This window comes from Zea mays, chromosome 10 (assembly GCF_902167145.1).
Source record: "Zea mays cultivar B73 chromosome 10, Zm-B73-REFERENCE-NAM-5.0, whole genome shotgun sequence".
Classification (NCBI taxonomy): Eukaryota; Viridiplantae; Streptophyta; class Magnoliopsida; order Poales; family Poaceae; genus Zea; species Zea mays.
Genome location: NC_050105.1, coordinates 73,142,945 through 73,150,367, shown reverse-complemented (window position 1 = coordinate 73,150,367; position 7,423 = coordinate 73,142,945).

Sequence of the window (7,423 nt, the reverse complement as noted above, 5' to 3'; positions counted from 1 at the left end):
GTTCATGTTTCTTTTGCCAATTTTCTTAATCCATGATATATTTAGTTGTTAGGAAATATTGGTATATGTTTCTCTTGCCAATTTGTGTGTCTTGTGTGTTTTATGTTACTTTTTTTACAGGTGATGATGGAGAGGATATCCTGGATGTATAACTTATCAAGGCTAGATCCATCATACATATCTGAGGTCCATAAGTTTATTGTTGTCGCTACGAACCATGCTTGGAGAACAAAGACAAAGCACATATATTGTCCATGCATGGACTGCAAAAATGCTGTTGTGTTTGATGACACAGAACAAATCATATCTCATCTGGTATGCCGAGGATTTGTGAAGGATTACATAATTTTGACAAAGCATGGAGAGGGTAGCTCTTCGCCTTATACAGCTAGAAACCCTGCGAACATCGACGACAGCTTTCAGTTCGTTCACGAGACACAACAACCTCTTCCACAGAGCGAACATGTAGTGCCAAATGTTACTGATCATGGTTACGCTGGAGGAAATGAACGTGAAAGAACCCATGTTCTACCAAATGTTATGGACGAGGAAGATGCAGAGTTGTTAGAGGCAATGTTGCATCGTCATACAGATCCATCGGTGTTCTTCATGAAAGGTATGGAGTCCCTGAAGAAGGCAGCAGAAGAGCCTTTGTACGACGAGTCTAAGGGCTGTACCAAAGAGTTCACGACGCTCCGGTCTGTGTTAAAGCTGTTGATGTTAAAAGCTAGATATGGTCTGTCTGATGCTGGCTTCGATGCGTTCTTGAGTATTGTCGCAGACATGCTTCCAAAGGAGAACAAAGTGCCTGCTAACACGTACTATGCAAAGAAACTAATCAGTCCACTCACTATGGGCGTGGAGAAGATCCACGCGTGTAGAAATCATTGTATCCTTTATCGAGGTGATGATTATAAAGACTTGGAGAGCTGCCCAAAGTGTGGTGCAAGTAGGTACAAGACGAATAAAGACTATCGAGAGGAAGAGTGTGTTGCATCTGTGTCTAAAGGGAAGAAGCGAAAGAAAGCCAAAAAGAAGACTTCAAAATCCATGAGCAAAGAAAAAGAAGAAGTAGACTATTATGCGCTCAAAAAGATTCCTTCTTTGGTGATGTGGTACCTCCCCATCGTCGATCGGTTGAGGTGTTTGTTCGCTAACCCTGAGGATGCCAAACTTATGAGCTGTCATGCTTCTGATGAGCACAAAAACGATGGGAAGCTTCGACATCCAGCCAATGGGAAGCAGTGGCAAGATTTCAATGAGAACCACCGAGACTTTGCTGATGAACCAAGAAATATTAGGTTCGCACTGAGTACTGATGGAATGAATCCATTTGCTGAAAGGAGCAGCAAGCATAGCACATGGCCAGTGATCCTCACCATATACAACCTTCCTTCATGGTTGATGCAGAAACGGAAGTACATTTTGCTAACCATCCTTATTTCTGGACCTACACAACCTGGAGTTGATATGGATGTATTTTTACAGCCCTTAATGGAGGATATGAAAATATTGTGGGTAACGGGTGTTCAAATGTTGGATGAGTATCGTAAAGATTCATTCACGCTGAGAGCAATTATTTTTGTTACGATCAACAATTACCCTGCACTTGTTCACATTATCAGGCCAGTTTAAGGGAAAGGTTGGCTGCACAGTATGCATTGATGAAACTGCTTACGTGTCCCTTACTGCATCTAAGAAGATAGTGTACATGAGGCACAGACGCTTTTTATTGGAAGGACACAGGTACCGCATGCGAAAGATGGATAAGTACTTTGACAATAATGCTGAACTACATTCTACTGCTCCATTAGGTAACAATAGAGGTCATAGAGATTTTGAAATAGTCAGGAATATCAAGTTTGTTTTCGGGAAGAAGACAAAAGACGGAAAAACAAGGAAGGATGCCAAACCAGCTCCGGGGGCTATATTCAAGAAAAAGTCTATTTTCTTCGAGTACTTGCCTTACTGGAAAGAGTTAGATGTGCGACATGCGATCGATGGTATGCACGTTCAGAAGAACGTGTTTGAAAGCATAATTGGCACCTTGCTAGACATAAAGGGCAAAACAAAAGAAGGGCTCAATTCACGCATGGACTTGGTAAATTTAGGCATAAAAAAGGAACTACATCCTGTTCTTCAAGAAAATGGGAAGTACCATCTCCCAGCAGCAAACTACAATCTCAATGTAGATGAGAAACATGCGATGTGTGTTTGGATTAAGAATTTGAAAGTCCCATCTGGATTCTGCTCTAGCATACGGAGTATTGTGTCAATGAAAGACCTGATAGTCACCAACTACAACTCACATGATTGTCATGTCATGCTGACTACATTCCTACCTATTGCCATCAGGGCTATAATCCTTTGTTTTTAAAGATGGCAATCACACGGTTGTGCTACTTTTTCAACAAAATTTCACAAAAGGTAATTGGCCGTGATGAGTTGGCATCTCTTCAGGAATTCGCAGTGGAGACAATATCACAGTTTGAGATGTGTTTCCCTCCATCGTTCTTTGATATTATGGTGCACCTTGTGGTGCACTTGGTGCCACAAATAGAGGCATTGGGTCCTATGTACTTGCATGAAATGTGGACGTATGAGCATTTCATGTCAATACTGAATGGCTATGTATCAACCCGTGCTCGTCCCGAGGCATCCATGATAGAGGGGTACTATACCGAAGAGGCCATTGAGTCCGGAGGTCCATTCTGCAATAGTATCCTAAAAGACCAGGTTGCAATAGGTCTGCCTCCATCACGACACGAGGGTAGATTGTATGGAAGCGAGAGGATGGGACGGAAATCTTTCATCCCACCAGATTACAATACAGTACTTGAGGCACATCACAGCATCCTACATCAGCTAGCGATAATAGAGCCATTTATCCAACAACACATCAATGAGCTTCACGAGCAAAATCCTGGGCATACGGCTGATTGGGTAATGAAGCAACATAAGCAGCAGTTCAACACATGGCTAATGGTGAAGGACATTCCACGTGGAGAAACATTAGAAGAAAAAACCATCAAGGGGTTGGCATCTGGACCATCACGCCAGGTCACAACATGGCAAACCTATGACATTAGTGGATTCACATTTTGTACCAAGTCCAAGGACAAAAAGAGCATGTCACAAAATAGTGGTGTTCGATGCGAGGCCATAGATGATGAAACTGGTGAGATTATTACATATTTTGGCTTTATTGAGGACATATGGGAACTAGACTATGATACATTTCGGATCTCGGTTTTCCGATGTCAATGGGTTGAAGACAAACATGTCACGGTAGACAAATATGGGGTCAGAGTTCTTGATCTAAGTAAGGTAGGTTACAAAGATGACCCATGGATCCTTGCTAATCATGCTGCACATGTCTTCTATGCTGAACAAATCATTTCTAACAATGAGAAGAAAAGAACCGACAAACCGAAGTATGTAGTTTTCCTGGAAAACAACAAGCTATAGGAGTTGATGGTGTATCTGATTTAGAGGATTTTAACCAGTTCAACGACATGTCTCTTTTCATAGACCATCCAACCAAGATAAGGAACGTTGAGCGAAGCATCCCACGCAATTCGATGCCCTGGGTACGCCACGATGGACAAGGCAGAACAATAGCTCCCTAGATTATATAGTTGTCATGTAATTGATTATTGTTAGGACATGTCATGTAATTGATTATTGTTAGCGACAAACCGAAGCATGTAATTTTACATGACTTTCTAGTGACTTTCTAGAGAGGAGAGGGAGAGGGAGAGAGAGCTATTGTTGCCAATGCGCTCGGAGCAGGTCCAGCACTTACCGTCCGTGCGGATGCAGCACTTTGCACATCCAGAATGCCCGTTCTTCAGCGCGTCCTTCTCCACGGATAGTGTCACAGTCGCCTCTTCCTCATCCTCCAACCCCGCCTCTTCCTCATCCTCCACCACCACCTTGGCTTTCTTTGGAGTGCCGCCGTCAGAGGAAGTCGTGGTCTTTTTGCCGGTCATGGTTTATCACCTAGAACACGAGGTAAAATAAAAGTAGGGAGGACTATTCGACTAATAAATATATATATATCAGGCAGTAAGAAACAAGCATCTTCAAAGAACATGCTGTGAAAGAACTTGGAAAGATGTTTACCAGATCTGATACTTGTGAAAGAACTTCACACCAATGGTGACGAGAGACGCGAAGCCAGGAGACGACGTAGTATTTAAACACTGCAAGAACGGGCATTCTGGTGACTTTCTAGAGAGGAGAGAGAGAGGGAGAGAGAGGAGAGAGAGAGATAGGAGAAATAGAGAAGAGAGAAAGGAGAGAGAGGAGAGAGAGAGGAGAGAGAGAGGAGAGAGAGAGAGGAGAGAGAGGGAGAGATAGAGGAGGGAGAGAGAGGAGGGAGAGGGGAGAGGGAGGAGCTAGGGAGAGGAGAGAGAGGAGAGAGAGAGGAGAGAGAGGAGAGAGAGGGGAGAGAGAGGAGCTAGGGAGAGGACAGAGAGGAGAGAGAGAGGAGAGAGAGAGGAGGGAGAGAGAGAAGTAATATATATATATTATGTATACTAAATATATATATATTTATATATTTAATATGTATAAAATTTTATATACTTAATATATGAATATACAATAAAAAATAATATACTAAAATATTACTACTGGCGGTTCACAACGAAAACCGCCAGTAGAAATGGCCTCCACAGTCTGTGGAAGGCATTTCTACTGGCGGTTCTCGATGACAACCGCCAGTAGAAATATATCCTATATAAAGGAGCGCGCGCGGGGCCGAAAATTTCGCTAAGTCTTTGGCGCCCAGTCTTTTACACTTTGAAAGTCGCCTAGAGGGGGTGAATAGGGCGAAACTGAAATTTACAAAGTTAATCACAACTACAAGCCGGGTTAGCGTTAGAAATAATAATGAGTCCGAGAGAGAGGGTGCAAAACAAATCACAAGCGAATAAAGAGTGTGACACACGAATTTGTTTTACCGAGGTTCGGTTCTTGCAAACCTACTCCCCGTTGAGGTGGTCACAAAGACCGGGTCTCTTTCAACCCTTTCCCTCTCTCAAACGGTCCCTCGGACCGAGTGAGCTTTTCTTCTCAATCAATTGGAACATAAAGTTCCCACAAGGACCACCACACGATTGGTGTCTCTTGCTTCAATTACAAGTGATTTTGATCTCAAGAAAGAATGAGAAAGAAAGCAATCCAAGCGCAAGAGCTCAAAAGAACACAACAAATCTCTCTCCCACTAGTCACTAAAGCTTTGTGTGGAATTGGGAGAGGATTTGATCACTTGGGTGTGTCTAGAATTGAATGCTAGAGCTCTTGTAAATAGTTGGAAGGTGGAAAACTTAGATCACTTGAATGTGGGGTGGTTGGGGGTATTTATAACCCCAACCACCAAACTAGTCGTTTGGTGGAGGCTGCTGTCGCATGGCGCACCAGACAGTCCGGTGCGCCACCGGACACTGTCCGGTGCGCCAGCCACGTCACCAGGCCGTTGGGTTCCGACCGTTGGAGCTCTGACGTGTGGGCCTGCCTGGCTGTCCGGTGGCGCACCGGACAAGTCCTGTAGACTGTCCAGTGTGCCACCCACGCGTGCACTGCTCCTCTGCGCGCGCAGGCACGCATTTAATGCGTTACAGTCGATCGTTGGCGCGAAGTAGTCGTTGCTCCGCTGGCTCACTGGACAGTCCGGTGTGCACCGGACATGTCCGATGAATTTTAGCGGAGCAGAAATCCGAAGCTGGCGAGTTCAGAGCCGCTCTCCCCTGGGGCACCGGACACTGTCCGGTGGTACACCGGACAGTCCGGTGAATTATAGCGAAGCACCTCTGAGAATTCCCGAAGGTGCGAAGTTTAGCTTGGAGTTCCCTAGTGCACCGGACACTGTCCGGTGGCACAACGGACAGTCCGGTACGCCAGACCAGGACACACTTCGGTGGTCCCTTGCTCTTTTTGTTGAACCCTTTTCTTGGTCTTTTTATTGGCTTAGTGTGAACCTTTGGCACATGTATAACTTATAGACTAGAGCAAACTAGTTAGTCCAATTATTTGTGTTGGGCAATTCAACCACCAAAATCAATTAGGAAATAGGTGTAAGCCTAATTCCCTTTCAATCTCCCCCTTTTTGGTGATTGATGCCAACACAAACCAAAGCAAGTATATAAGTGCATAATTGAACTAGTTTGCATAATGTAAGTGCAAAGGTTACTTGGAATTGAGCCAATATAACTACTCATAAGATATGCATGGATTGTTTCTTTTTCTTTAACATTTTGGACCACGCTTGCACCACTTGTTTTGTTTTTGCAAATCCTTTTTCAAAGTCCTTTTGCAAATAGTCAAAGGTAAATGAATAAGATTTTGCAAAGCATTTTCAAGATTTGAAATTTTCTCCCCCTGTCTCAAATGCTTTTCCTTTGACTAAACAAAACTCCCCCTTAATGAAATCCTCCTCTTAGTGTTCAAGAGGGTTTTAAGATATCGATTTTGAAAATACTACTTTCTCCCCCTTTTGAACACAATAAGATACCAATTTAAAATTTACTAATTGAAAATCATTAGTTTTAAAAACTAGGTGGTGGTGCGGTCCTTTTGCTTTGGGCTAATACTTTCTCCCCCTTTGGCATGAATCGCCAAAAACGGATACTTTGAGTGATATATAAGCCCTTTTAATTACTTTCTCCCCCTTTGGTCATAAATAAATGAGTGAAGATTATACCAAAGTTGAAGAGTGATGCGGAGCGACGGTGAAGGATGAGTTATGGAATGGAGTGGAAGCCTTTGTCTTCGCCGAAGACTCGAATTCCCTTTCAATACACCTATGACTTGCTTTGAAATTTACTTGAAAACACATTAGTCATAGCATATGAAAGAGACATGATCAAAGGTATATTAATGAGCTATGTGTGCAAAACATCAAAAGAAATTCCTAGAATCAAGAATATTTAGCTCATGCCTAAGTTTGTTAAAGGTTTGTTCATCTAGTGGCTTGGTAAAGATATCGGCTAATTGATCTTTAGTATTAATGTATGCAATCTCGATATCTCCCTTTTGTTGGTGATCCCTTAAGAAATGATACCGAATGGCTATGTGTTTAGTGTGGTTATGCTCAACCGGATTATCCGCCATGCGGATTGCACTCTCATTATCACATAGAAGAGGAACTTTGGTTAATTTGTAACCGTAGTCCCTAAGGGTTTGCCTCATCCAAAGTAGTTGCGCGCAACAATGTCCTACGACAATATACTCGGCTTCGGCGGTAGAAAGAGCTACGGAATTTTGCTTCTTTGAAGCCCAAGACACCAAGGATCTTCCCAAGAACTGGCAAGTCCCCGATGTGCTCTTTCTATTAATTTTACACCTCGCCCAATCGGCATGTGAATAACCAATCAAATCAAATGTGGATCCCCTAGGATACCAAAGCCCAAACTTAGGA